Here is a 10,522-nt window from a genome sequence, read left to right as displayed (position 1 = left end):
AATCAATGCAAGAATAGATCAAAAATGTTTTCCATAGAAAGGTGGAGCAAAAATTTGTTTTTGTGAAATCAAAATGAGTAAAAGCTTTGTTGTGGTTGAAAAGATTTCAGCAGACTTTAACTCAATCAATTGTTCAACACGAGACAACTAGGGGGTACGCAAAGGCGTTCAATCCTTCGCTGCGCATGTCAACAATTGAGAGTTCAAAAACTTTATTTGAAAGAAATCAACTGCTATTACACATACATATTCATATAAGACCACTTGGAAGTACACAAAGGCGTTCGATTCCTTGGTATCTTATATCAATCTATATCTATAACAACAGGATCTTAGAATGTATAAATGCTCTAAAATAAATAAAACTTTGACGAACGGGTTATACACGAAGTATGTATAAGCCACTTTGAAATAAATAAAAACAATGAAGAACGGGTTACATACATAGTATATGCAAGCCACTTTAAAAAATATAAAATCTTTTTGTTTATTTTTGAAAATTTATATTTTTGTATTTGATTTTTTTCTTTTTCAAATTTTGTATTTTGATTTTCTAGAATGTGTCAAGAATTCCTTCAAAAGTAAAAAGAGTTAAGGTTCAAGATTTAACATACCATGGTTGGATATAAGAAAGTTAAACCTCTTTTCATCCAATGGTTTTGTGAACAAATCTGCAAGTTGATAGTCAGTTCCCACAAAGTAGAGCTCAATATCACCTTTCTCAATATGATCTTTGAGAAAATGATATCTAACATCAATATGCTTTGATCGAGAGTGGTTTACTGAGTTGACTGCAATAGCAATGGCACTTTGAGAGTCACAATAGATAGGGATATGGATCATATTTCACACCATAATCAGTTAGTTGAGTCTTCATCCATAAAACTTGAGCACAACAACTAGCCACAGCCACATACTCAGCTTCAGCAGTTGATAGTGACACACAATTCTGTTTCTTGAAAGACCAACTCACAATTTTATCTCCTAAAAATTGTAAAGTACCGGAAGTGCTCTTGCGATCAAGCTTACAACCTGCAGGATCTGCATCTGAATAAGCAGTTAGATTGAATCCAGTATCCCTAGGATACCAGAGACCTAAATTGGGTGTACCCTTCAGATAATGAAAGATTCGTTTCACAACTTGATAATGTAAATCAGTTGGAGCAGCTTGATACCTAGCACACATACATGCTGCAAACATTATATTTGGGCGAGATGTTGTTAGATACAACAACGAACCAATCATACTTCGATATCTCTTTTGGTCAAATGGTTTCCCATTTTTATCAGCATTTATGTTTGTTCGAGCAGCCATTGGGGTAGAAATTGAAGAACATGAAGTCATATCAAACTTTTTCAACATGTCATGTATGTATTTACCTTGTGATATAAAAATACCATATGGTAATTGTTTGATTTAAAGACCCAAAAAGTAGTTCATTTCCCCAATCATGCTCATTTCAAAATGATAAACCATAAGAGATGAAAAGTTTCGACAAAATATTTGACTGGTCGACCCAAAAATAATGTCATCAACATATACTTCGACAAGAAGAACATGCTTACCTTGTTTGCGAATGAACAAGGTAGGATCAATTGTGCCTTTGGTAAAGCCACCTCTTAGTAAGAAAGTAGTTAAGGAATCATACCATGCTCGGGGTGCTTGCTTAAGACCATAGAGAGCCTTGTCTAACCGGTAGACATGGTTCGGCCTTTTAGGATAAACAAAACCTTCTGGTTGATCAACGTAAACTTCTTCTTTGAGGTCACCATTCAGGAAAGCAGTCTTCACATCCATTTGAAACACAGTAAAGTTTCGGAATACGGCGTAAGCTAAGAATATTCGAATGGCCTCCATTCTTGCAACAGGAGCAAAAGTTTCGTCGAAGTCAACACCAGGTTGTTGGCAATAACCCTTTGCGACAAGTCATGCTTTGTTCCTTACTACCACTCCATTCTCATGCTTTTTTGTTTTTGAATATCCACTTTGTTCCGATTGGTTCAGCTTTTCTCGGATTTGGAACTAATCTCCATACCTTCAGTCTTTCAAATTGTGCGAGTTCATCCTGCATTGCCTTAACCCACCCTGGATCACAAAGAGCTTCAGAGACTGTTTTGGGTTCGATATTGCTCAGAGATAGTGCAACAAGACACTCGTTTACTGAAGTACGAGTAGTTACTCCGGCTTGTGGATCTCCAATTATTTGATCAATAGGATGATATTTCCACAAACGTGTCCATTTGTGATCATGAGGATGAGGATCTTGTTGTTGAAGATCAACATCACCATCATTAAAACTTGAGTTTTGTTGTGAGATGGAATCATAACTTGGTAGAACTCTTTCCTCGTATAATGGATGATGAAAGTCAAGTGGCACATACACATTTGGAGTGTTCAATGGATTTGTTGTTTGAGTAATGAGAGAAGGTTGTTCTTGAACATTCATTTGAGAAGAATTATTAGGAGAGGATGGTGAAGAAGAATCATTAGAAGAGGATCCTTGCTCTGAAAAACTTGATGATGATTCATGATTGTTGTCAGGAACTGGATCGTTGTTTTGAATTGGTTCATTGTTTGGAATTGGTTCAACGATGACTTGAGGTTCTTCATCATGAATCGGTTTTGAATTGTAGAATTCTTCAAAAAGAATATCTAATTCATCACTTGTTGGAGTTGGAAACTTCTTGAATTTAGAAGCTAAGGTAGAAGTCCTTGTAGAAGTACTTGAAGCACTTGGATCATTACTTGTTAGTAGCAAACTTTCTTGCTCAAATATCATGCCTGACATCTCATCAAACCAAACATTCATTGTTTCTTGAATTGTGCTTGTTCGGCGATTGTAGATTCGGTAGGCAAATAATGATTTGGAATAACCAACAAAATATCCTTCATCACCTTTCTTCTCGAACTTTCCAAGATTCTCCTGATCATTCAAAGTGTAACAAACACACCCAAATATATGAAAGTAGTTGATGTTGGGTTTGCGTTTGTAAACAACCTCATAAGGAGTCTTTTCGAAACGCTGATTGATGATGGACCGATTCTCAGTGCCCACATATTAGATGGCAATTTGGAATAAACAAGCTTTGTCCTTGCTTCTTCCACAAGCGTTCGATTTCTCCTTTCAACAACACCGTTTTGTTGTGGGGTGCGAACTGCTAAAAATTGATGAGTAATGCCTTTGGCTTTGCAAAATTCATCAAAAACAGCATTCTTGAACTCAGTACCGTTATCCGAATGGATGTAATGAACTGGAAGTGGAAGATTTACTTGAGTAGTAGTGATGAAATCGATCAAAACTTGAGTTGTTTCATCTTTGGATGCGAGGAACTTGACCCAAGTATATCTTGAAAAATCATCACCAATAACCAAGATGTATTTCTTCCCATTTCGGCTTTGTACTTTCATTGGCCCACAAAGATCCATGTGAAGCAAATGAAGAGGTGCTAAAGAGTTTGATTTCTTCGGTTTATGAGAAGCTCTCTTAATCTTCCCAACAACACAAGAAGGACAAACATGCTCACTTTCATACTTGTAGTCAGGCAAGCCTTCAACAAGATTCTTGTTGACTAAAGTATTGATGGTTTGGAAATTCAGATGAGACAGCCTTCTATGCCATAACCAACAATTCTTTGATGTAGCCTTTGAAATGAGACAAAGATTATCGGTTGGTTGGTTATCATCGAGATTGACGGTAAAAAGATTATCATCACGATCACCGCAAAGAATGTCAACTCCATCTAGAGTTTGGACTTTACATAGAGATTGTCGAAAAAGAACTTGAAGATTGTTGTCACAGAATTGTCAACACTGAACAAGTTATGACTTAATCCTTCAACATAGTGAACTTTCTTGATGACAATTCCATTTCGTTCAATGTCCCCATAACCTAAGATAGGAGTGAAATTGTTGTTTCCAAAGCGAACAGTTCCCATGAATCGTTCAACAAAATTCTTTAGCAAAGCTTTATTTCCAGTCATGTGCTTCGAACACCCAGAATCGAGTAGCCAAACACAGATGGTTATTTCCTGCAATCATAGAAATTTAACCTACTTTAGGTACCCACTTGAAGATGGGTCCTTTGTGGTTAGTTAAAACAGGCAGGGTATATAACTTAGGAAATGCATTCAAACATGCTTTTGAATCATCATAAGCATTAACAAGCACATCATCAACAAGCACATTTGGATAAAAAGTACGAACATTCTCATGAGAATTAAAAGTAACACGTCTACAAGCATTCACATCAACCACACGAGTACAGGAATTAAAATTGTTTACAAGATCACAAGGCCTTGCCTTGGCACATTCAACATTACTTAACAAAGTTGAATTGTTTGAATTAATAGGAACACCCTTCTTCCTATTACCAGCCTTTCTCCTCCGTCTTTTCTTCTTTTTCTGAACATGCATTTGATTACTAGTGGACTTAGGTACTAAAGTTTTAGCAACCCATTTAGCATCACTAGTTATGCTCTTTCCACCTGTTGAATTGAAACTAAGAAGATTAGAACGAGGGGTTTTAAACACTTTCATCCTGTGTATCAATTAAAACCCTAATTCTCTCTCTAGCATGGGGCAATTTGAATCTCTCTTCATGATTATGTCTTCCTCACATGATTATGTTGATGATTTTAACTAATTCCGGTTGATTAGGTTTTATTCTTTCTTATTCGCTCCTTCTAGGTTAGGGTTTTCTTTCCTTTTCCGTTTATTTCCCTGAATTTCACGTTTGATTTCTTCTGATCTTTTAGAGGTTGACCTGATCGCGGCTACCTGTGTGTAGTTTAGCTAGATCGCTGGTTTATTTCTATCAGATTTAGGGTTTCATTCTGTTGAATTCTAGGGTTTGGCTGTGTTTTGTCTTGAGGTTTCTGGTGTTTTTGCTCTTTATGGTTTGGTGAGTTTATCAAGAGATATTGTGCGCCTAGTATTAAAGAACTAGCTGATCGGATTAATCGATTGAAAGAGGAGAACCAGGCGAAGGCTATGTCTGGGAAGAAAAGAAGGGATGAAGCCCTGAAAAGGCTGAAAACCCTAAACAGAAAAATGTCGAGGTCAGTGGGGGTGGTGGTAATATTGATGTTGATACATTGGGTGGTGGGTCGTCCACTGTGGAAACTCCCAATGTCCTCCCGGATATGCCACCACCACCAGCGTATACTGGGGTGGTGGATGATATTGGTGTACATGCAAACCCTAATTTAGAAAACTGTTCAGCGACGGTTGTCACTCCAAATGGTGGTGCTGATGGTATGAGTGAGGCTGATAGGCAAGTTAAAAGTCCCACATTTATGGCTCAAACTAGTCCTCAACCTGCTGAGAATACGAAGCGTGAGTCTACGTCTGTGCAACCTGATATAGCTGGTAATTCTTCTTCGTATGCATCTAAACTTAAATCTGGTACGTTGAAAAAGGCTGTTAATTTTAGAAAACTTGAGACCGGTGTTACTAAGGATGGTGCGGATGTTGTGCTACCTAGAGAATCTGTCCGAATTGTACAAGATAGGTTTGCGAATACTCTGTTTGGATATTTTCTTGGTGATAGATTGGCTTATCCTGTTGTCGAATATTTTGTGACAGATAATTGGAGAAAATTTGGCCTACAAAAGGTTATGAAGAATGCTGATGGGTATTTTTTCTTCAAATTTGGAGATAAAAAGGGTATGATGGATGTTCTTGAAGGAGGTCCATGGATTATACGTAGTATGCCGCTGTTTCTCAATGTATGGTACCCGACTGTGAAGCTGAAAGAAGATGAAATTAAAGAGATAGTTGTGTGGGTGAAGATACATAACGTCCCTCTAGCTGCATATACAGATGATGGTCTGAGTTTGATTGCGTCCAAGTTAGGTAATCCCAAAATGCTTGATGAGTATACCAGTACGATGTGTTCGGAATCTTGGGGTAGAAGCAGCTATGCGAGAGCTTTAATTGAAATTTCTGCTGTGGATAAATTTAGAGATGAAATTATTATGGCTGTCCCTGACTTGGATAACGACCAGTTTGTGAATCACACTATGCGTGTGGAATATGAATGGAGACCTCCTCGGTGTGCCACATGTTGTATATTTGGCCACCATTCTGCCTCATGTCCAAAAAATGTACGTCCAGCTCTTAAAAAAGTCTCAACTGTTGATAGTGATGGGTTTACCGAGGTCAAGAAGAAGAAGCCAACGGTTGGCTTTTCATTGAATAAGCAAAAATCTAAGCTTGAATATCGGTCGGTTAGAAATCAGAACAAAAGTAGCACTTCTGGGTCTTCTGAGTGCTATGTCAACGTGCAATCCAGTAATACATTTTCTGCTTTGGATACCAACCTGGACCGAGATGAGAGCAAGAAAGATAGTTCAGGTACTTCAAAGAATTTGTATAATACGTACAAAGTGACTGTTGATTCTGATGGTGAGGAATTGATTGAAATTCATGAAAATGAAACTGATGAGTTTATGGATTCGAGTTCTTTTCGGGGAGAAACTAAAACAGGGGCAAGCACTCCTGAGATTAAGGTTTCTCATGGGTAGCATCGCCGCCTGGAATATAAGGGGCTTGAACCAGCCTCTGAAACAAAGCGAGGTTCGTCAGGTGGTGATGGAAAATAGTATTCAGATTTGTGCTATTATGGAATCTCATATGTGTGTGTCTTCTGTTTTTGATGTTTGTAAAAATATTTGTCGTACATGGGATTGGACATCCAATGGTAATGTGTGTGACAAGGGAACTCGTATTATTGTTGGATGGAATTCCGATGTGGTTGATGTTATGGTGCTTACACAAATTGACCAAGTAATTCACTTACAGATTGTGTTCAAGCTTGATAATAAGTCATTTTTTTGTTCGTTTGTTTATGCTAAAAACCACTATAAGGACCGAAGGGAACTATGGCAGAATCTGGGTTTGCATAAACGTTTTGTACGAAAGAAACCTTGGTGCATTCTTGGTGATTTTAATGCATCGTTAAATCTTGAGGATAAATTCGCAGGAACTTCGACCATCAATTTAGGAATGCGAGAATTCAAGGCTTGTGTCGATGATATTGAAGTGATTGATGTTAATAGATCTGGCCTCCATTTTACTTGGAATCAAAAGGCGAAGAAAGGAACTGGTATTCTTAAAAAGATTGATAGGGTGATGGCTAATGTTGAGTTTCTGAATGATTTCCTTGCTTCTCATGCTATTTTTCAGCCATAAAGGGTTTCAGATCATTCACCTTGTATCCTTAAACTTCCTAGTGTTTCTAAAACTCGGCCTAAACCATTTAAGTTTGCAAATTTTCTTGCTGATAAACCTGAGTTTCTAACATCACCAATACGTTTAATACCTAAACCACCCTCATATTTTGGCAGACAAACAGACTTCCAGGCAACTTTAGCTTTACCTTTAGACATAGCACCTTGACACCAAAGAAAACCACGCATTTTCTGCTCAAGTCCACTAATAATACGAGCAGGAAAAATAAATACAGAAGCCCAATAAGTATAAAGAGAAGAAAGGACCGAATTAACGCCTTATTAATGATCGACACTCTTTATGGGTGAAATGGATTCATTCGTATAAGTTAAGAGGACGAAGTTTCTGGGAGGTTCCTCTTAGGGCTGGGGTATCTTGGGGTTGGAGGAAGTTGTTACAATTAAGGCCTTTGGTTCGACAGTTTATTTGCTCAAAAATTGGTGATGGCCGTAACACTTCGGCTTGGCACGATAAATGGAACCAGGTTAGCCCTTTGATTGATTTTATTTCGCCTAGGGAGATAGATAGGGCCGGATTCTCTTTACATGATAAAGTTGCTGATATTATTTATGAAGGTGTTGGGAAATGGCCAAGTGCATGGTACAATCTATTCCCTGTCCTTATTAACTGTGCGGTTCCTAACCTTATTTTGGATACTCGAGATAAGCTGTTTTGGATTGATGGAGATGGGAAAGAGGCTGAGTTTTCTGCTGCCTTGGCGTGGAATACTATTCGGGTGAAGGGGCCTGAAATAGGTTGGACTAAATTGGTGTGGTTTTCTAATTGTATACCAAAGCATTCGTTTCTGCTATGGCTTGTGATGAAGAAAAAATTGAAGACACATGACATAATGAAACCTTGGGATGTGGGGGGGCCTTTTAATCTTAACCTTGTTTGTTGCTCTTTGTGTAAAGCAGGTCCTCATTCGCATGCTCACTTGTTCTTTGAGTGCTCATATTCAGCTCAAGTATGGACCAATATTAAACCTATGGCGACTTTGGGTATGGCTTCTAATTGCTGGGATCATGTGTTGGCGTGTTTATTTCCTATGCTAAAAACCCATTCGACTTCAAGTATTATTGCTAGACTTGCTTTGGCTGCCACAGTCTATTTTGTCTGGCAAGAGAGGAATACTCGCATGTTTACTAATACTAGTCGATCACCAAAACAATTATCAAAGATTATTATTGATACTGTTCGTTTAAGGTTAGTATCTATTAAATTTAAAGGTGGCGCAAGGTTGATGAGCCTTCTGGAAGACTGGAAATTGCCGAAATCAAGTTTTTTGGATAATGGCGTGAAGCAGTGATTCTTCTCATCGTCGACTATCATCATTGTTGGTGGTGGTTAGCTTAGTTGAGTTGTTTTCTTCATATGTAGTTAGATTCCTTGTTTCCATTGTTATTAGTGTGTTCACCCTACTCAGCATGTTGAGGGGGAATTTATATGGTACTTTAGCCATATAACTTGCTTTGTAATGTTTTTTTGAGGTTGTAATAAAAGTTTAAACAGGGCAACCTTTTACCCAAAAAACACTTTCATCCTTTTAGAATCTTTTGGTGGTGAGGAAACTTCTTGCTTCTTTGGTTTATCATGAGAGAACCATCCATATCTATCCCTATATCTAGTTGTACCATTAGATGCATCCTTATTTAGCAAAACCGAGTTAGACTTAGACACCTTAGGTAAAGAACTAGATTGAGAGCTAGGAGAAGCATTAGGATAGTCTTTTGAAAGTTTTGCTTTGGTGTACTGTGATCTGGGTGTGGTCTCAACTTGTTCCTTTTTGACATGTTTAACCGGGGTAGGAATCTTTGGTTCTAACTTAATGGTGTTTTGTTCAGTCTTGACGAGTTTGGCCTTAACTCGTTCCTTTGAATAATATGAAGTTGGAGCTTTGGACAATGGATTTTGAGATTCCTTTTTTGTTTCAACTTTGATTTTGGTAGATTCAATCTTTTTCTCAGTTTTTGAATCAAAAACATATTCTCCCTCCATGAGTTTATCAAAATCATCTTTTGTGAAAAATTTCAATGAAGGTTGATTAGTTTCAAATTCTTTTGAAAGTTTTGAAAAATCAGGAATCTTGGTGTCCAACTTCACATCATGGATAGTCTCCGAAATTATGTCAACTTGAACTAACACATCTTTGGTCTCACAAGAAAATTGAGTAGAAGTATCAACACCTATACTAGCACTAAGCTTAGGGTGAACAACTAACTCATCAATTGAATTGCATGTGAAAAACCTATAGAAGTACCATATCAAAATTAAACTATGTGCAAGTTCTTCATCAGATAAATCAGATTGCACATAATCATCAGCTATAAAGGTAGTAGTATTATGACAAGTACATTCAAGAGAATCAGTCAAGGTCTGAGTGGAGGAATTTGTAGATGAATCACAAGTAGTCTGGGTAGAATGGTCTACTAAGGCACTTAGGTCAGTTTGAGTAGAGACATTCTCACAAACTTTCTTAGTATCAACAACAATAGATTTATTCTCTGAATTTGGACTTTGAGACTTGAGGTGATTAATAACTTTCTGTTAAGATTCCACCTTTTGTTGTAAACCTTCTATTTGTTTTTCCAAAAATGTTGTTGGAACATACATTTTAGTTGGTTTAGGTGGATTACCAACAGATTCTTGGTTTTGAAAATTTGATGCAATTTCTTCCAATTTAAAAAATTGAAGATTCTTTTGTTTTGTATGAAGCATTTAGAGTATCATAATTAACCAAAAATTCATCTTTTGGTATTCTCTCAACTTCATCAGTCTCAAATTCGTCATCCAATGGACGAATAAATTGTTGTATCATACCAAGTCAAAGGAATTTTTCATCATACAAAGGTTCAATTTCTTATATTGCTTTTTGTAATGGTGTGATATTCTCAAATCCCAACCCGAGAAGAAGATCATTTTTGTCAACTTTATATAACTTTTCTTGATAGAAAAGTATATTCTTTTTAAATTCCTCAACTTGTTTTTCAAGATTTTCAATCTCAATGCCTTTTAGAAAACAATTATGATTTAAGTCAGAAATCTTCCTTTCGAGTTCAACATTGTTTGGTTTAGCTTCTTGGAGCTTTTTATTGAGAATATCAACATCCATTTGTCTAGCATTTGCCCGAAGCCATTCATTGGTCTTTTGAGTTTCAAGATCTTGATTGGCTTTTTCAAGATCATGAATGGTCTTTTCAAGATCGTGACATTTTTGTAATAACTTAGAATTAGGAAAGGCATTCAACTCACATTCTTTAACCAAAATTTTGTTTTTGTATGTTTGAAAAT

Source organism: Erigeron canadensis, chromosome 7 (genome assembly GCF_010389155.1).
Source record: "Erigeron canadensis isolate Cc75 chromosome 7, C_canadensis_v1, whole genome shotgun sequence".
In the NCBI taxonomy this organism is placed as follows: Eukaryota; Viridiplantae; Streptophyta; class Magnoliopsida; order Asterales; family Asteraceae; genus Erigeron; species Erigeron canadensis.
Note: the sequence above shows the minus strand (reverse complement) of the source record.